At 39.1% G+C, this 21,954-nt stretch overlaps 1 pseudogene; it reads left to right on the top strand.

Moving 5' to 3' along the window:
- LOC119242207 (olfactory receptor-like protein OLF4) overlaps window positions 1-18,714 on the top strand; it is a 40,244-nt pseudogene extending 21,530 nt beyond the window's left edge.
- Window positions 18,715-21,954: the final 3,240 nt, after the last annotated feature.

The raw sequence follows: 21,954 nt of genomic DNA, 5'->3' as shown, positions 1-21,954 counted from the left end.
TCCTTATAGTATTTTTTGGAGTGTGGGTTTAGTTATAATGAATTTCCAGAGTTTCTGTTTTTCTGGGAAGGTCCATATTCTTTCTTCATAGAGGAAGGAAAGCTTTTCAGGATAGAGTATTCTTGGTTGGCATTTGTTGTCTGGAGTCTGTTAACTATGTCCCTCCACTCTCTCCTTGACCACTGTGTTTCTTCAGAGAAGTCTGATGTCAGACTGATTGGTTTTCCTTTATATGTTATCTGTTTCTTCCCTCTTGTCAACTTCATTATTTTTTCCTTGTCTTGGATTCTTGGGAGCTTTATTATTATGAGTCTTGCTGTATTTTTCCTTTCATCATGGAAGTTTGGTGTTTACTTTGCTTCTTGTATGTCTATGTTCAGCTCCTTCTTCACTTTGGGGAAGTTCTCTCCAATTATTTCCCCGAATATTTTCTCTGTTCATATGTCTCTCTCCTCTCTTTCTGGGATTCCTAGAACTCTTATACTTCCTTTCCTCATGGAGTTAGGTAGTTCCCAAAATCTTTCTTCATTCTTTTTCATTCGTACTTCTCTTTCTTTTTCTGTTCTTTTTTATTTCTGTGTCTTTGAGAGTACTTATTTGTTCTTCCATTTCATCTATTCTGCTTTCACTGCTTTTCCCAGAGTTCTTTAGCTCCTTTATTAATCCTTTGATTTCCTGCAATTCTTTCACTTCCCTCTTTAGGGACTCAGTCTCATTCTTCTGATCATTGATTATCTTTCCCTTATCATTGACTTCTGTCAGTTTTTTAATGATCACTATTTTTCTAAACTATGTATTTATGTATGTATGTATGTATGTATGTATTTATTTATTTATGCATACAAGCACTGGGTACAGTCAGAAGCATGGGAGGGTGAGAGAATTCACCAGAGCCAGTGTGGGGAACAGAACAGGCAGACTGATGAAATACACTGCTGAGGGGAGCAGCAAGCACAACAGGAGAGGTCTGCATACCATGTGGGACCCTCATGCCGGTGGCTTCACACCCCAGCGCTCCTCTGCTGCACCACCGGGGAGGCCCAATGATGGTAATTTTAAATTCTCTTTCTGGAAGGCTTGGAAGTTCTTCCAAATCACTGTTGTTGCATTATGGTGGGTACTTTTCTTTTTGTTGTGTGTCTATTCCTTGAGGACTTGCTTGGTTGCTTGTAGTTTTTCTTCTCCCTTCTGCTTGTTTTCTAATTTGTCGTATGCATTGGGACACTGACATTGGTACTGTGCAGCTTCTTTTTGATGTGGTCTTTCTGGCATTTCTGAATCCAGTGTTCCAATTGAGTAAAATACTGTTATGCCAGAAGTCCAGCAGGGCAGTTGTTACTATGAATATGTTAATGGTTGCTGTCAAAGAAAATCTGCTCCTTCTCTAGTTGTGTAATTCCAAAGGTGTGTCTTCAGGTCCCACAGACTGCCCTGGACATGTGGTGGCCAGATCGCCCACTGGGATCCAAATTGCTTGTTCCCACTCTGGACTCCAACTCCCTGCCAGGCAGCACCTGGCTTGTGGGGGGTTTCAGCTCACCTCTGGTTGTTGGGAAACCATTTCCCAATTCCACGCAGTTTCAGTAATTCTGGAGGCAAAGATCCCTATTCTAGTGAGTCAAAAGGGCAATTCCTTGCACCCATAGTCTGCCCCTGTGTTGACCGGATCTCCCTCTGGGCTCTGACTGGAAGCCAGAGAGGGCCTGGCATGTGGAGGGATTTTCAGCTCACCTATGACTGTGGGGAGAGAACTTTCCCAGTTCCCAGCAGTCTTGGTTGACACAAAGATCCCTGTTCTAAAATGGTGAGTCGGAAGGGTGTGCAATGGAGAATTTAGTTAATAATGTACTATTATATATAAAGTTATTTTATAAAACTTACATAATTAAAATTTTCAAACACAGGATGTAATGCATTAAAAAAGTCTAAAATTTTGTACAATGTATGAATTTTCATCTTGGTTATAGTCCTTGTCATATTCCCACCACCCGTTCACTGTGAACTATCACCATGGTACCTTGTGATCTTCCCACCCTTGTTTGATCCTACTCCCTTCTCCCCACCCCCTTGTAGTAGTATGTCTCTGATTTATAGTTGTCTGTTGACTTTGATTTTTAATTTATTATACTTAGATTTTTTCATTGTTCCTTATTTGGATCCTATACATTCCTGCTATGAAACCATTGGGTATTTTTCTTTTTTCTTTCTGGCTTATTTCAGTGAGTATGATCCCTTCCAGTTCCATCCATGTTGATGAGTAATATTTTTTTTGAGTGATATCTTTTTTGATTGCTGAGTAATATTCCATTGGGTATATGTACCACATCTTCTTGATCTAGTCATCTATTTTTGGGCATTTGACTTGTTTCCATTGTTTACCTATTGTAAACAATGCTGCTATAAACATTGGGATGCAGGTGTCCTTTTGAATTAATGTTTTTGTGTTCTTTGGATAGATTCCTAGGAGTGGAATTGCTGGGTCATATGGAAGCTCTTTTTTTTTTTTTTTTTTTAGCTGATTGAAGAACCGCCACACAGTTCCACAGTAGTTGCACAGTGTCCATCAGCAGTGGACACTGTGGTCCAAGAGCAGTGTAGTAGTGTTCCTTTTTCTCCACAGCCTTGCCAACATTTGGTGTTTCTAGTTTTTTAATATGTGCCATTTTCACTGGTGTAAGATGATAACTCATTGCAGTTTTGATTTTCATTTCCCTGATTACAAGTGATTTTTCATATGCCTGTTGGCCATCTTCATTTCCTCTTTGGAGAAGTTTCTTTTCAGCACTTCTGTCCATTTTTTTTACTAGGTTATTAACTTAGTTTTTGTTTTGTCTCATCAGCTCTTTGTAGGTCTTTGTGATCAGTCCCTTATCATTAGTATTATGTGCCAAATTTTTCTCCCCATCAATTGATTGTCTCATTGTTTCAGTTAAGGTCTCTTTTGCTGTACAGAAGCTCTTTAATTTGATGTAGTCCCAAATGTTCATCCTTTCCTTCACTATCACTGCTTTGGGTGATGTGTCTGTAAAGATATTGCTATAACAATGTATCCATAAGATAATTCACCACAACCAAGTAGGATTCATGCCAGGGACACAAGAATGGTTCAACATATGAAAATCAATCAACATTATCCAACACATCAACAAAAAGAAATATAAAAAAACATAAGATAATGTCAATAGATGCTGAGAAAGCTTTCAACAAAGAGCAACAGCCATTCATGATAAAAGCCCTTGAAATTCTTGAGATACAAGGAACATACCTCAACATCATAAAGGCCATATATGATAAGCCAACAGCCAGTATCATTCTCAATGGTGAAAAACTGAAAGCATTTCCATTAAGATCTGGAACAAGACAAGGATGTCCACTCTCACCACTGCTTTTCAACATAATACTGGAAGTCCTAGCCATATAAATAAGACAAGAAAAAGACATACAAGGAATCCAAATAGGAAAAGAATAAGTCAAACTATCACTATTTGCAGATGATAAGATAATATACATAGAGAACCACAAAAACTCCACAGAAAAACTAATTCAACTCATCAATCAGTTCAGTAAAGTGGCAGGATACAAAATCAACATGCAAAAGTCAGTAACCTTCCTATACACAAACAATAAATCTGAAGAAGAAGCAATCATAAGAACCATCCCTTTTATTATAAAAACAAAAATAAAATCAAATATTTGGGAAAAAATCTAACAAAAGAGGTAAAGGAAGTATACAAAGAAAACTATAAAGCACTGTTAAAAGAAATAGAAGAAGACAAAAAGAAATGGAAAGACATCCCTTGTTCATGGATTGGAAGAATAAACATTATTAAAATGGCCATCCTACCAAAAGCAATATACAGATTCAATGCTATTCCAATCAAAATTTCAATGTCATTCTTCAAAGAAATAGAACAATTATTGATGAAATTCATATGGAATCACAAAAAACCCCGAATAGCCAAAGCTCTCCTGAAAAAAAAAGGAAATGATGGCATCACACTCCCAGACATCAAACTATACTACAAAGCCATAATCATCAAAACTGCATGGTATTGGAACAAGAACAGATGCACAGACCAATGGAATCGAATAGAAAATCCAGAAATAAACCCACAGATTTATGGTCAACTAATTTTTGACGATGGAGCAAAGACAATGCATTGGAGCAAAGAAAGTTTGTTCAATAAATGGCGCTGGGAAAACTGGGTCGCTACCTGCAAAAGAATGAAGCTTGACCACTACCTCACACCATACACAAAAATCAACTCAAAATGGATTAAAGAACTAGACATAAGACCAGACACCATAAAATACATAGAAGGAAATATAAGCGAAACACTACGTGATATTCACATCAAAGACATCTTTACAGACACATCACCCAAAGCAGTGATAGTGAAGGAAAGGATGAACATTTGGGACTACATCAAATTAAAGAGCTTCTGCACAGCAAAAGAGACAATAACAAAAACAAAGAGAAACCCCACCAACTGGGAGAACATTTTTGCACACAACACTAATGATAAAGGACTGATCACAAAAATCTGCAAAGAACTGATGAGACTCAACACAAATAAAGAAAATAATCCAGTCAAAAAATGGGCAGAAGAGCTAAAAAGAAACTTCTCTGAAGAGGAAATGCAAATGGCCAACAGGCATATGAAAAAATGTTCAACATCACTTGTCATCAGGGAAATGCAAATCAAAACTACCATGAAATATCATCTTACACCAGTGAGAATGGCACATATTAAAAAAAAAAAACTAGGAATAACAAATGTTGGTGAGGATGTGGAGAAAGAGGAACTCTCCTGCACTGTTGGCGGGAGTGCAAACTGGCCCAACCACTATGGAGAGCTGTGTGGAGATTTCTGGACCTACTAAACATAGAGCTTCCATATGATCCAGCAATTCCACTCCTAGGTATTTACCCAAAGGACACAGAAACATCAATTCCAAAGAACACCTGCACCCCTATGTTTATAGCAGCACTGTGTACAATAGCTAAGCTTTGGAAATGACCTAAATTCCCAAAAATAGATGACTGAATCAAGAATATGTGGTACATATACATCGTGGAATATTACTCAGCATTCAAAAAAGATAAACACATGCAATTTGCAGCAACATGGATGGTGCTGGAAGGGATCATGCTCAGCGAAATAAGCCAGAAAGAAAAAGAAAAATAGGGGATGGTCTCACTCATGGCAGGAATCTAGAAAACTTAAATAAGGGACCAGGAAAATGAATAACTATAAGAAAGTGAAAATCAAAATCAACAAACAACTATGAACCAGAGACACTCTATGGGGGTTGGGGGGCGGGGAGGGGAGGGATTGGGGTCAAAATAGGGGGGTTGCAATTGTATTGGGAATATAAAATTAAAATTTATTTAAAAAAATAAAGATGTTGCTATATATTGTTTGGTTTCCATTCTTTTTTTAAAAAGATGTATTTATTTATGCATACAATAACTGGGGTACAGTCCAGATATGCAGTGGGTGAGAGGATTCACCAGAGACAGAATGGGGAACAGAACAGACATAATGACTGAAATACACTGCTGAGGGGAGCAGCGGGCAAGAGAGGAGAGGTCTACTGTGCCATGTGAGTTGCTCCCTGGCCAACCAGGAATCGAACTCATGCTGCAGAGGCTGTGGATTGCTTCATATTGCCGTGCTTAACCCCTTGCACCACCAGGGAGGCCCTGGTTTCTATTCTTATGTCTAGTGCTTTAATCGATTTTGAACTGGTTTTTGTGCATGGTGTGAGGTAGTAGTCAAGTTTTATTCTTTTATATGTAGTGGCCCAGTTTTTCCAGCACCATTTACTGAACAAACTTTCTTTGCTCCATTGAATATTCATCACTCCCTGTCAAAGATTAGTTAACCATAAATCTGTGACTTTATTTCTGAGTTTTGTATTCAGTTCCATTGGACTGTGTGTCCGTTCTTGTTCCAGTACCATAAAGTTTTGATTATTATACCTCTGTAATATAGTTTGAAGTGTGGGAGTATTATACTCCATTCCCTTCTTTTTTTTTTTAGGATGTCTTTCCATATTTTTGTATCTTCCTTTATTTCTTTTAACATTGTTTTATAGTTTTCTTTGTAAAATAATTTAAAATAAATAAATAAATCTCAAAATAAAAGTCTAAAGTTATGTTATAGTGAACATTTTATAATTAAGGACAAATGACAGCTCCTAACTTTTGATATACATATGAAATTTCTAGTTGTTTCAGAATCACATGAAATGAGAAAATTTTGCCCCAAAATTTTTCTATAAAGGCACTAAATTCTCTTCTTTGTTGAATAGAGGAATAGAATGTTTTTTTTAAATGTCTGTGTTTGTGTTCCCACCACTTTCAGGGTTTAAATTCCAAAGGATCTAGTCAAAGACTTGTTTCTCACTTAAGTCTTAAACCTTTTTAAAAACCTGAATTCAGTGTTTTGGTACTCTGCTGGTAGGTTAGACCTCTGGAGACCAGAAGTTTAACAGAGAAGGAGCAATAAAGAGTGAATTAACTTGGCTTTTTTCCTGATCTCTTGGGAACTGAGTCATTAGGACAAAATATGTTCTACTAGTCCAGTGTAGAGGGGAATCATGTCCTTAGAAGTTGGAGGTTAAAAAAAAGTGACTAATGAGAAAACACATTTAGCTGTAAATATCTCCTTTTCTTGTAGACCCAGAGCTTGTACAATCTTGAGGTGCACAGGATGTGATTACTATGTTTGTAAATGTACATCTGGTTCAGGAACCAACATTTCATTCTTTCTTGCTAGCTTGTCTAGGAACAAATTTCAGCCTCTTTTATTCACTATCCAAGGAGGAACTTGGAATTTCATTTGGAGACATTAGAGACATTCTTCTCAGAGACCTCATCTAGGTTTGTCAGAGAGTCTAGGACTTATTTCAGAGGTGACGCAGTATGAAAGTAACAGAGAAATTTTACCAGAGTTCACCTGAGATATTAATCAGCCTAGAGACAAGAGTTTGCCATATTAATTTTTTTTTAGTTGTTAAAAGGAGAACTGTCCATTGTACTCAGAAATCAAGGGTCATTTTTGACAAGTAAGTGGATAGTCATCAAACTCCATTTGTATGAGACTAAGAAGAATGGGAAGACTATACTGATTCAGTAAAGTTAGAACATATCCAATTATTTTTGTAGTTTATAGAGAAAGAGAAAAATAGAATTTTTAGGTGTGAGTGGTAAATTTTGTTGAGCTCATTTAAAAGCTTTTTTACAAGTAATGTGTATTTGTAAAGCTGTTGTATTGACAGGAAGATCTAGACCAGTGAGGTAGATGTTACCTAGCAAGATAGTTCATTTTATTTAATAGGTCAATAGTGATACCAATGAGTTTTACTATGCAATTATATCATTACTGGTCAGTCTGAGCATATTTTTTAGTTTGATAGCACTTTACTTCTATTGTAAACTGATTAAGCAAGTTATCTGCACATATTCCTTACTGAGATTTGAGTTTTTATTATGGCTTTTGATGGTACACTTTCAAATGAAAGTTGGAGTTTTTTCTGCTTTGTTGTTTTGCATATATTTACTTTATATATTTATAGGTTACTGTAGGGAATATTTAAAATGGAAATATTATACCAGTCTATTATATTGTACCACTGTAATGTAAATCCAGGGGTTGGCTTTTGTTTTGAAATGCAAATACCTCAACTAAGATTTAATCTTGAAGCATTCATGAAAATGTGAACCAGCACATACAAATACATTGCCAGCCACAGGGCAATGCCAGCCACATGCCTCCCACCATGAAGGATCTTTTTTCAAAATTTTTAATTTTCTTACATTGTTGTACATTTTTGTACAATATTTGATTTCTTCCCTCAGGTGTTGTCCCTGTAGTTCTCCCACCACCAGGGCACCCCTGAACCATCACCATACTCTCTTGTTCTCTTCCTTCCACCCCTTTTGCCAAAAAATATTTATTTATTGTGCCTAGAAGAACTGGGGTTAAGCCAGAGGTATTGGGGTGGTGGTGAGAGAATTCACCAGAGACTGGTTTGGAGCAGAACAGGCAGAGCTGGCAAGACAGGAGAAGTCTTCGGCAAGATATGTGGATTAACTCTCTGGTTGGGGACCTAACTCAGGCCACAGTGGTGATAGCATGATAACACTGAGACTTGACATCTATGCCACAAGGAAGATTCCCCCTTCCCTCTTCCTTCCTTCCCTTGCTGTATGCCTCAGACCTAATGTTTGCCTGCATGTTTAGTTTTTTTACTGACCCTTTGTTCAGTTTCCTATGTTCTTATAAGTAAGACCATCTGATATATTTTTTTCCTTCTGACATATTGTTTAGCATAATCCCTTCCAGCTTCATCCATATGCTGCAAATGTCTTGACTTTAATTTTCTTTGATTGCTGAGTATTGATGCATTCATCTGTGGTGGGGCATTAGGGTTGTTTCCATATCTTAGCTATTGTAAATAGTGCTGTACTGAGCATAGGAGTGCAGGTTTCCACTCCTTTGGGTAAATTTCTGTGGACTTTAGTGAGTCCGAGACCTGGGACATGACAGTGAGGGAAATCAGACATGGAGGACTGTCATGTCCAGCATGCAGTAAATCTTTATTGTCTTAGTGCTCATTATATACTATTTTAATTGCAGCAGGTGTAACATCAAAGCATACCATATAATGATAACACATGTGAGTGATTTGTCTACTTTCTTGCTATTATCTATTTACTTCAGACAGTAGGGTACCAGGTGGTTAGTTCTCAGACATGTAATCTTATCGTCCCCTAGCCAGAGCCTGGGAAGTTCGCTCATTATTTTTGTTACTCTCAAACTGTGGAGATGTACGCAGGTTACTTCCAGGCTCTCAACACCAAGTCCTGTCACCCAGAGGTTTTCCTCCGAGATGCATGTGTTTTCACATGCCTTAGGGACTCAGATCAAGGCCCTTCTGCTCACTGTGCAGGGTCTCTCCATTTTGTTATTCTCAGACTGTGGAGATGTAGAAGCCTGACTCCATGCAGGTCACTTTCCAGGCTCTCAACACCAAGTCCTGTTACTCAGAGGTTTTCCTCTGAGACACATGTGTTTTCACATGCCTTAGGGACTCTGGTCAAGGCCCTTCTGCTCACTATGTGGGGTGGCCGCCTCCAACAATTTCCAGGTATGGAATCACTAAATCCAATTTTAGTGTTTTGAGGATCCACCACACAGCTTTAAGGATCTCTGTTTTACTGATTCTGGCTGAATTAGATAACTCCTTGGGGCCTTGTGTGTGTGAGCACATGCTGTGGTGTTAACAGATATCATAGCAGGGATACCTGCTCTATTCATTGTGTTTTAGCCTGTATGTCATAAGAGTTATCTTGAAATATATGAATCCAGGCCATCGCTAGACATGGAACTCCTTTGCAACTTGATTAATAAATTGCATAAGATTTGTAGCCTAGACAAGGAATTCACTTTTCCTTGAAGCTTCAGCAGTAACAGATGAACCTTCACCCTTCAATATATCTGACAACATCTGTAATCATGGTCCCACTTGCTCATTCACCTTTCACAAGGCTTCACCTTTGTAATTAAAATATTTGAAACAAGCACATTCCTCAGAGCCTTTGTACTATTGGTCTCTGTGCCAGGAACAATTTTCCCCACAGAATCATACATCTCTCTCCCCTATTACTTGAGGTTCTTGTTCAAATGTCTACCTTGTTTGCATACCTTGTCAAAATACCCATCAAATATAGACACCAATTTGCTTCTCTTTTACACCTTTCATTTTCTTTCTTTTCTTTCTTTTTCTTTATTTTAATGCTAATTTCCTTTTTACATCATTGATCATTTTAAACAGTATTTGCTTCCTGTCACCCCCTCAGATTTAGTCCCCATAGAATTTCCTTCAGTTTCTTACTACCATCTGTCGCCAATGAAATGTTACATAAATTTATCGTTGGCTTGTATATTCCTTCCCCATCACTGAATTGAGGGAACTTGTTCTTTAGCACCCTCTCCACATTACATAGTGCCAGCATCACCATCAGTAATCAATTTATACTCCTGTTATGAAAAAATTTAACTTTAAAACTGTAGAGCACATGAATTCTTAATGCTGGTTAGGACACAATTACATAATAGAGGTGATGGCATTGAGAAGCTCCAAGGTCAAGTATAGCCATACACAGAATGAAAAATATAATTTATTGATAGCAAAATGTGTACTACAATATTCAGATACGTGATTAATGCAACTTTGCGTGAAACTTAATTTTGTTATTTTCCTCTTTCCCAGAAGTCATCTCCACCACATGGAAACAGGCAATGATACAAAAATTTCAATATTTCTTCAGGGATTATCAGAGGAGCCTCAACTGCAGTCTCTCATATTTGGGTTTTTCCTCTTCATGTACTTGATCACTATCTTTGGGAACCTGTTTATCATCCTGGCTGTCAACTCATTTGTGCAATGTGGTTGGAACTGGAAGGCATTATGATCAGTGAGTGAAATAAGTTGGAAGGAAAACGATAAACATCAAATGGTCTCACTTCTAGGAAGAATATAGGAAAACCAAAAGTGTCAAAAAGAAGATGAAAATTGCAAGCGAATTATATATCTGAGGCAAACAGCAGGGGAGAGGGAGGGGGAGTGATCAAAACAGGGAGAGGAAGAGTGCAAGGGCCTACAGTGATGGGTCAAAGGTGATATGTTGGTGGGAGATTTATGGGGTATAATATACAAAAATGAGCAATGATGTAAGAAAATTTAAAAGTTTAAAAAATTTTCAACTTCACTTATCAGGGGTATGTAAATCAAAAACATAATGAGATACTACCTTATTCACTGAGAATGACTCATATTTAAAAGAAGCATATTGGCAAGGGTTTCTCAAAGTGTTAAAAATATATCTCCATGTTTTCAACAATTTCAATCCAAAGTAACTATGCAAAGAATACAAAAATACTGGGCCTCCCCGGTGGCACAGCAGTTCAACACTTGGTTGTGAAGCTGCCCCTGCAGCCTCTGCAGCACCAGTTTTATCCCTGGCCACCAGAGGAGGGTCCCACATGGCGCACAGCCCTCTCCTGCTGCCCGCTGCTCCCCTCAGCAGCGGATTTCGTCAGTCTGCCTGTTCTGCTCCCTGCTCTGGCTCTGGTGAATTCTCTCACTCTCCTGCGCTTCTGACTGTACCCAGTGCTTATATAAATGAGTAAAAATAAAAAATAAAAAAAAACCTGCTTAAAAAAAAAGAATACAAAAATATTAATTCAAAGGAATATAAGCACTCCTGTTTTCACTGCAGCATTATTTACAATAGCCAAGTTATGGGAACAGCCTTTGTGTGCCCAACAAAAGATTAGTGGATTAAGAAGATATGGTTTATAGACACAATAGAAGAACACTACTCAGATATTAAAATACACGAACTCTTGCCATTTGCAACTACATGAATGGATCAGGAGAAGATTATGCTGCGTGAAATAAGTCAGAAGGACAAAGAAAAATAAGGGATATTTTACTCCTATGTGGAATACAGAAAAGCAAAGGAATGGACAAACCTAAAACAAAACAAATCCTAAAAGATAGCAGTAGCAGAACAAAACCCTTATTCCTCCTCCCACCAAGTAAATTTTATCAGTATATTATTTAATTTCACTCAAGTTCCCTTAAAGAAAAGATACAAATATATAATTTTTCAGACTCAAGACTAATTGAATACACTTTTGTTTCAAAATTATACAGAGATTTCACTGAACATGAGCCCTTCAAATTGTCCCTGTTGCTATGAATATAATGAGTTTATCTTTTTTGATTCTTGACTACTGTTCCATTGTATATATATATATATGTATACCACATCTTCTTTATTCAGTCATCTATTTTTGGGCTTTTGGGTTGTTTCCATATCTTACCTATTGTGAATTTAAAAAAAAATCCAATAGTTTCACTTATAGGAGGACTATAGGGGAACCAAATAAGGGATCAGTAAACCACAACAACAAATCAACAATAATAATAATAAAACAAAGCTAGCAAGCCACCCAAAAGAACATACATTCTGTGAGGGAGGGGAGGATAAGGGATCAACACAGGGGAGAGAAGAGCCCAAGGAACTATGGGGATGGTTCACAGGTGAACTGGTGGGGAGAATTTTATGGGGAATACACAATGATGTAAAATATATAAATAAAAAAAATAAATTATATTAAAAAAGAAAGATAGCAACTATTAAAAAAGGAAAACAAACAAAATTACACAGATTGATCTTGGTGGGAAAATGCTAAAAATGTATAAACCTGACTGTAGTCAAGACCCAGCACCTTTATTCAAGGCAGCCACAGAATGACCTGCCATAGCATCGCCTTTGATCTGGTCAGAACAGCAGATTCTCTTGACCACACTGAAGTAGGAGAAATGTTAGTTCTGGATATTCTTCCCTCTTGCTGCTCACATTTGAATAATTGTTGTGTTGTCCATTGCCCTAGGTGCTGCAGGTGGTTACCAGCTTTCCTTCAAACATTGCCAAGTGTCCTGGGGCAAACCACCTCTGTGAGAACTGCCTGGCTGGTGACTCAGGGCTCACAGCATTCTCACGATTTCAAGTCAGATCCCAGGAATCGTCAGTTTATAATTTTGGATGGTGACTAAGTCCTCTAAGTTTCTCTCTGTAATGGAGAGTAAGTTCATAAACATGCTACTTTGTAAAAATTAATTCACATACTCTCTATAAGGTGTTAAGTTCAAGCATACAACATAATATATATATATATACATATATATATATCATAGTTAATGATATTTCAATAAGGACACAATGAACTTAAAAGAATGGAATTCTGAATTATTTGCTTATTGTGTCATGATACCAAATAATTAAGGGTCCCATATTTTATATAAAAGAACACAGTTCCCTCCCACATTAAAGAGGGAAAATGAGCTTTTCTGTAGACCGTGAACTGTTTCACCACCACAAACCAAAGTTTTGAAGATCCATGGAACCAAATCCAGAGGTTTCTCAACTTTTGGCTTCAGACAAAACCTGAAGTCATGGTTTGGATAAGGTTCTGTGAGATTAGACTTCTGGAAGGCAGGAGAGTTCTTGGAGAAGGAATAATAAGCACTGAATTCACCTGATTCTAATCTGCTTTTTCGGGAACAGAGTCAGTAGGAACTTTCCTTCTGTCTACCCAGTCGCCCACAGGAAATGGTGCAATTAGAGGTCATAGTAACAGGAGGGAAATGCACCTAATGAGCACATACAGGGAGCTGTGAATATCTCCTCTGCTGCCCTGTATCATCTTGTTCGACCTGGGCTGACAGGACATGGTTGCCGTTTTTGTAGTTCAAAGTCTGGCTGGGAGACCAATGCTTCCCTCCTTACTGCTGTCTCATTTGGGCTTCAGTCTCAGGCATCAACCATCTGGGGCAGAATCTATATTTTTGCTCAGAGGTTTTTCTTTCCAAAACCCAACCCAGGTGAGTCTAAATTTCATGGATGTTCTGCAGGGGAAGTTCAGAGGAAGAGAAAGCCAATAACACCTAGGTCACCTGAGAGCTAACCCAGCCTTGGCTGGACACTAGAGAACACCATGATTGATGATTGCTTGACTAATTGATGCACTAGTTATGCTGATCAAAATTGAAGTGAACATTGAACTTTATAATGCAGAAGTCAGTGCTGACAATAAAATGATATTAATAGAAGTTGAATGAGACTAGGGAAATGGAGGATTAAAATCTTTTTACTAATAGCAGAACATAAGTCCAAGGATCTTTGCAAATACCATGAGTTAGAAACAGTGTATTTAGCTGGGGAGCAATATACAGTGAAATACAATCATTGTATTGTACTGTATACAAGAAGTACACTGCTGAGGGGAGCAGCGGGCGGCAGGAGAGGTCTGATGGGCCATGTGGAACCCTCACCCAGCGGCTGGGGATGGAACCGGCGCTGCAGAGGCTGCGGGCAGCTTCGCAACCCAGCGCTCAACCGCTGCCCTTCTGCCTGTTCTGCTCTCCGCAGAGGCATGTTTTTTTTTTTTCTTATTTATTTATTTGTTTGTTTTTTGTTTATACATGCACTGGGGTACAGTCAGAAGTGCCGGAGGGTGAGAGAATTTACCAGAGCCAGGGCGGGAGCAGAGCAGGCAGAAGGAACGAAGTACACTGCTGAGGGGAGCAGCAGGCAGCAGGAGAGGCCTACGCGCCATGTGGGACCCTCCTCTGGTGCCCGGGGAGCAGCCGGGGATGGAACTTGCACTGCAGAGGCTGCGGGCAGCTTTGCAACCCAGCGCTCAACCGCTGCGCCACCGGGGAAGCCCCAATATGCACTTTCTATATTTCAAATTGTCTGCAGGAGTTCTTTGATTTTGTATAGTAAAGTCAGTGTTTTTATGTCTATGTTTAATTGTATTCATTCATGAAAACAATAGCTGATTTTCTTTCACTAACCACTATTTTCTATTTGGTTCTATATATACAGATCTTTGGGAGGGGAAACGGTCATGTTTATAAATTTTGGTTAGTGAATTCTGGCAGTGATTCATGTTGCCTGGTCTACTTTGCTTTTTTAACTGAAAGAATTGAGCTCTTACTTTACTGTTCTTCCCATAGAAAGCCTTTCCATAAATAAAAATAAGCTGAAGTTTCTTTTGCATATTCTATGCTAAAAATTCACCATCCATACTTGCAACATGTTTTCACATCTTTGTTATTCCTTATTCTTTATTTTTTTCTTTTTGTCCTTAGATCTACTTCCAAAATTTGCATCATGTTTGCCCATTTGGAAATATTTTTCATTGTCATTTGACTAAAGATAACCTTTCCATTACATTAGCACATTTGCATCCATGTATCTTTATATAAGATGAAATGATGCTTAGATAGCTTCTTCTACACATATTTAAAGCCTTTCTATTATATTATTTTTATTTCCAGTACTTTGGTAATAAATTCATGTAGGGCCTCCCCAGTGGCCCAGAGGTTGGGCGCTGGGCTGCGAAGCTGCCCGCAGCCTCTGCAGCGCAGGTTCGATCCCTGGACACCAGCGAGGGATCCCTCATGGCACGCAGACCTCTCCTGTGGTGCCCGCTGCTCCCCTCAGCAGTTTATTTCATCAGTCTGTCTGTTCTGCTCCCTGCTCTGGCTCTGGTGAATTCTCTCACCCTCCTGCACTTCTGACTGCACCCAGTGCTTGTATAAATAAATAAATAAATCTTTAAAAATATATATTCATGTAAATTTCATTAACTTATTACTATTTTATATCTTTATATAAAATCATTTTTCATAGGAACAATATAATTTATGAAATAAATTATGTTTTAAACATTTATTATTATTATTTATTTATTATTAAAATGTTTTAAAGATTTATTTATTTATGCATACAGTAACTGGGGTATAGGCCAGAGGTGTGGACCATAAGAGGATTCACTAGAGACAGAGTGGGGAACAGAACAGGCAGACTGACTGAAATAAACTGCTGAGGGGAGCAGCGGGCGAGGCAGGAAAGGTCTGGCCACACCAATGTGGGTAGCTCCCAGGCTGCCAGGTATCCCACTTGTGCTGCAGAGATTGCAAGACAGCATCACAGTGCTGCACTTAAACCCTTGTGCCACCTGGGAGGCCTTAATAAATTATTTTGAAACTGCTGAATTTAAGCTAATTTAACCCAATTTAACCCAAGGAAGGTAGTTCTTCCTTCCTAAAGTCCTAGTTTTTTTTCCAAAATTCTTCTTTCCATATTATGCACATATGCATTAATTCACATTCATGAGTAGAATCTTGAGCATATGAAAACTGTTTTTCATGTTTGATGATGATTTTACACTCCAGTATTTCTCTACTTTCCTTCTTATTAAGCACTGCTTTATGCACCGCCTTCTAATCAGTATGATTCTGACTTTTTCATCAGTTGGTTCCACATATTTTCATGGTTTAGCTTCACCATTTATACTTTTGATAATCTCATATTCTTTATCAAAATTGTGAATACATATTCTTTATAAAAATTGTGAATACAACAACACAACAGAAATAATTGAAATTGTTTACACTGTTGTCCAACAAGGAGTGATCATTACTATATTTCCATATATTATTTGCCTATTTTCCTATAGTATCCAGTCTTTCAATTATTTTTTTGTAAATTAAAAGTTGCCTTTTGGTGGGATTTTGGGCTTCTAAAAATGTTTATATTTCACTTATTTAGATATATCTGTCTTCCTCAAGTTTTGCACCTTAAGTAATATTATATTAACCACCTGTAGATTTTATAAGTAGTTTTCAAGTTTTTCTGTAAAATGTACTATTTACTTCTATAATGAGCTACAACTTCAGTAATTTTTGTGAATGTGTGGAGTAGAAGATCATCTTTGGTCTCTTCCAGGTGGACAGCAATTTATGTCTGTTTTCATCCAGCAGCCCAGTCTTTTTCAACTAAATTAAAGTACAATCTTGCCACACCTTAACCATCCAAATTTATTGAGACCTAATTCATGATTCATTCAACAAAAAGTATTCAACATGTGATACATACCAGAAAATTCTAGATCATTATATGCTTATTCTATTATATTTAAGTCTGTGCCTTAAATTGTTAATCCACTTTGATAGTGTTAAATTACTGTTATTATATATCTTATTTCATAGTTTTCAATGTTCCATTCAATTTTGATTAATACAGTTTGAAACCACTTTATTTAACTAATTTACTACATACTGCATTCTTTTCTGCTCCATAAATCTATTTTTGTTAAATGATTGACCACATAAATGCAAGTTTTAATGTAAAGGCAGAGTAATTATGCCTTGAAGTGAATAAAGCAAATGAAAAACAATTCTCCTTCTGTGCATGCATTATATTGTCACAGTCAGAGGACAATGAAATAAATGTGTGTGGACACTGAGCAGGATGTATAGAGTTGGTCTGAGGAAGGCTTAGCCTTGTGATTGGAGACCACAGCCCGGACCAGTGTGTCCATCAGATTTCTCAAAAATGAGATTAAAATTCAAACCTAAAAGTTAAAAGAAGAGGTTCCATGTGAGAATATTTCAATATTATCTCTCACCCTGACAATGAAACATATTATATACACCAAAATGTATAAGCTAATATATAAGTTCATTAATATGATATTGAAATTATAGATATATAAATGTGTGTTGTGCTCAATAAACATATATACATAATTATGTGAAGCTATCTACACAAATATATCTTTTCCACAGCTTTGTATCCATACCTAGATAATTCCCATTGTCAGCATTCATTTAATATTCCCAATGTCTAAGAAACTTCGCATGAGAATGGTTGGATGGTGAGCTCTTGTGAACAAGCTGAAATTAGGACAAAAATTCATAAACAAATATGGAACAGGGGTTTTATAAAAGGGAAAAGACATACATAAAACCCTAAGCTAGGGCCTCCCCTTGTGGCATAGGCAGTTGAGCGCAGTGCTGTGAGGCTGTCTGCAGCCTCTGCAGTGCCAGTTCGATCCTGGCCAGCTGGCAAGGGTCCCAAATGTTGTGGCAGACCTCTCCAGTTGCACCTGCTGCTCCCCTCAGCAGTGTATTTCATCAGTCTGCTTGTTCTGCTCCCTGCTCTGTCTCTGGTGAGTCCTCTCACCCTCCTGTGCATCTGGCCTGTACTCTGGTTCTTGTATAAAATAAATAAATCTTTAAAACAAACAAACAAACAAACAAACAAACAAAAAACCTAAGTTATTTTCTTGACTGAAAATAGAGATTTAAACATATTAATAATGAATGTTTATGTGAAAATTAATCTTTTTTTTTTAAACCAATCCTTTTAGTTACCTCCACTACATGGAACCAGAGAACTTTACATGAATTATAGAATTTTGTCTCTTAGGATTTTCAGAGAATGCAAAATTAGAACAACTTATCTTTGGACTTTTTCTCTCCATGTATCTGATCACTGTGTTTGGAAAACTGCTCATCATTCTGGCCATCAGCTCAGACTCCCACCTCCGCACGTCCATGTACCTCTTCCTCTCCAACCTGTCCTTTGTGGACATGTTTCACCTCCACCACCATCTCCAAAATGTTGGTAAATATACAGAAACAGAGCAAAGTTATAACCTATGAAGGTTGCATCAGCCAGCTGTATTTTTTTCTGCTCTTTGGAGGAATGGATGACTTACTTCTGACTGTGATAGCCTATGACAACTTTGTGGCCATCTGCCACTCCTTCCACTACACAGTCATGATGAATGCCCATCTCTATGGACTGTTGGTTCTGGTGTCCTGTATCCTGAATGTCCTGCATTCCTTGATACAAAGCTTAATGATATTGAGGTTGTCCTCCTGTAAAGACTTGAAAATCTCCCATTTTTTTGTGAACGCAACCAGATGATCCAACTTGCCTGTTCTGATACTTTTCTGAATAACATGGTGATTTATTTTGCAGCTGGGTTCTGGGGTGGTGCATCCCTCTTTGGGATCTTAAACTCTTACTCTAAGATAATATCTTCCATATGTGCCAACTCATCAGCTCAGGGCAAGTATAAAGCATTCTCCACCTGTGCATCTCACCTCTCAATTTTCTCCTTATTTTATTGTGCAGTCCTAGGAGTGTACCTTAGCTCTGCTGCCCCCCACAGCTCACACTCGAGTGCAATAGCCTCGGTGATGTACACTGTGCTCATACCCATGCTGAACCCCTTCATCTACAGTCTGTGGAACAGAGACATAAGATAGCTCTTAAAAGACTCTTTTGGAAGGAAACAATAAAAGGCTAATTGCCCTTGCACTGTAGAAATGATTGTGACTTCAGGACTCAAAATGTGAGAGAACCAGAAATAATTATATAATCTGACTTTAGAAGTAGGTTTTTTTTTTAAAATTTCTTTATGGAGTCTACCTCTCTTCTATTGCAATTTCTCTATAAAATGTATTTGTTAATGGATTGAAAGTTTACTAGTTTCAATCCCAAGAAAATGAATCATCATATCATTTGGGGGACATGGAGAAACACCTGGTCTGTCAGGAAAAAAATCAGCAGGAAGGGGGAATCTATATTGGGCATTTGCAGGGTAAAGAATAGATAGGGTTCAGCTTATTATTCATCACTGAATCACTTCACTGGCCTCTGGGCATAATGCCTCTTTTGTTGCCTGCTATCTTGTCATGGGTTCATTTAGGGAGGGAGATATATCAGCTAGTGTGTCAGAGAAACAGATGATGGCTGGAGTATGTAGCATGGATTGGCTGAATTGTGTAAAAAGGATTTTTACCCAAGCAAGCAGTTGACTCTCCGAAATGTCTTGTCCCGGAGGAGTCTAACAGCAAGGATTCCTGTGGAGTAGAAAACTGTAATGCAAAGAGAGGAGACCCTCATGGATAAGGGCACTTACCATTTCTTGGTCTGGAAGGTGGGCTGACTATGCTGCTGTTCATTGTCAGCTCATAAGCACCATCTCACAATGTGATGTATGTGTCTGTGGTCACAAATTTTAAGAATTGGGGAAAATATAAAATACCAGCATAAAATTAATGTGGTAGAAATATAAAACTGCATTAGTAAACAAAAAAAATGGTAAAATAATTAACCAGGAACTGACACTTCAGATTGTAGTTTTAAGTTCTGTTAAAATATAATTTGCTAGGAAGGACTAGAGTCAAAATAAGGGAGGGGGTGCAATTGTATGGGAAATATAACCAAAATGAAAATGCATACATTAGAGGGGGGCGGAGCAACATGGCGGCGAGGAGACGCTGTGAGTAAGATCTCCCATTAAAAAAGTTAATAGGGAGGAAAAGGGGAAGGTCCCAGTGAGAACTGGGACACAGAAGATAAACGGGTGACTCCAACAAACTGCCCGAAAAAGAAACTTGCCATAAAAGAGGACCGGAAGGGAGGAAAGCGCAGAACCCTGCTCCCTCCCCTGCCCACAAAGTCGGCACTCTCTGACCAGGAGAGAGGAGGAGGAAAAAAAAAAAACAAACTAAAACGACCAACAAGAACAAACTACACAGCAAGAGGGACTGTGAGTGGAAAGGAACTATTTCAGCCACCACACCCCGTGAACGGGAGCTGTGGGGAATCCTGCAGGATTCGCCGCCGAGGTGAGCTCCAGGCGCCATTAAAAAGAGCCCCCCCCCAGGAGGAGACCAGCACCAGCACACAGCCCTGGGCGACCCGGTAAGCTTGCGTGGAAATCAGCGCACACTGGAAAAGCAAATACGGATCGGGATCGGGATTGCGCGGAAAAGCGGCACGCTGGAAAAGCAATTGCGGATCAGAATCGGGATCGTGCGGAAAAGCAGTGCGGTTGAAAAGCAAATGCGGATCCGGATCGCAGCTGCCCAGGTCCCTGAGCCTGCGACCTAGGCTTGTGGGGAGATGCGCGGAGGCCCTCACTGAGTGAGCAGGAACCAGGCACCCAGGCACGGGAGCGGGATTCAAAAGGCGCCATTCCCGCGCCACTGAACTGGGCTACAGCCCGCGTCCTGGAACTGAGGGCTTTGGAACTGAGACCCGGGGCAAAAAATTAGGGGCGTGGGTTCCCCACGACGGTGGGGAACAAGGCAGACACAGCACCCCAAGCCGTTGAGGTTTACCCTACCATTCTTGCTCTGGTCCCTGTCCCACGGGGTGGAAAATCAGCTCCCCAAGGGCTCTAGGAGAGATCTCCTGGCCACCTAGCGACTTGAAACCAGCAGAGGCTCCTGGAGGAGCCAGTGGCCAGCTGGGGAGTTAGCCCACGCCGGGCCCCTTCCGACCAGTAGTCTGAACCCACAGGGGGAGCGAGCACCCACAGATGGGGCAGACCAGGCACACAGAAGAGTGTGCCTGAGACCGGACGCGCAGGGAGTGTGTCCCACATCACCATTTTAGAACAGGGACATTTCTTCAGTAAAGACTACCTGCAGAAGGCTTCCTCAGGAGCCAGAGGTGAGCGGGGGAAGTTCGCCCATGCCAGACCCCTCTGGCCTGCAGTCCAAGCCCAGAGGGTAGCAGGAACCCACCGCCGGGGCAGACCAGGCAACAGGGGAGTGAGTCCCACATTGGCATTTTAGAACAGGGACCTTTCTCCAGTAAAGACTGCTTGAAACTGACATATGGCTCCTGGAGGAAACAGAGGGGAGCAGAGAAGCACACCCAAGATGCCGGCCAGTCCCAACAACACAGTGTCCCAACACATACGGCAAATTAGAAAACAGATAGTAGGGAGTAGAAGAACCACACGAAACCTAGCAACTCCCCAGGGAAAAAGCACACCACAAAAAGAAAACCAGCCCCCAGATTGCAACGACAGTAACTTGGAAGAACTTCTGAGCCTTCCAGAAAGAGAATTTAAAATTGCCGTGATTAAAAAACTGACAGAAGTCATAAAGGAAAACAATGATAAGGGAAAAATAATCAACGATCAGAAGAATGCAATTGAGTCCCTAAAGAGGGAAAACAATGGTCAGAAGAATGAAATTGAGTCCCTAAAGAGGGAAGTAAAAGAAATGCAGGAGATCAAAGAATTAATGGAGGAACTAAAGAACTCTGGAAAAAGCAATGAAAGCAGAATAGATGAAATGGAAGAACGAATAAGTACTCTTGAAGACACAGAAATAAAAAGAACCAAAACAGAAAAGGAAAGAGAAGTACGAAGGAAAAGAACGAAGAAAGAATTCGGGAACTATCTGACTCCATGAGGAAAGGAAATATAAGAGTTATAGGAATACCAGAAGGAGAGGAGAGAGATGTAGGAACAGAGAAAATATTCAAAGAGATAATTGAAGAGAACTTCCCAATGTGAAGAAGGAGCTGAAAATTGATATACAAGAAGCAAGAAGAACACCAAACTTCCACGACGAAAGGAAAAATACAGCAAGACACAAATAGTAAAGCTCCCAAGAATCCAGACAAGGAAAAAATAATGAAGCTGCAAGAGGGAAGAAACAGATAACATTCAAGGAAAGCCAATCAGGCTGACATCAGACTTC

The sequence above is a fragment of the Talpa occidentalis genome, unplaced genomic scaffold (genome assembly GCF_014898055.3).
Source record: "Talpa occidentalis isolate TD23 unplaced genomic scaffold, MPIMG_talOcc4v2.1 talOcc4.12, whole genome shotgun sequence".
NCBI classification, from domain to species: domain Eukaryota; kingdom Metazoa; phylum Chordata; class Mammalia; order Eulipotyphla; family Talpidae; genus Talpa; species Talpa occidentalis.
This window is presented reverse-complemented; position numbering and strand designations above follow the sequence as displayed.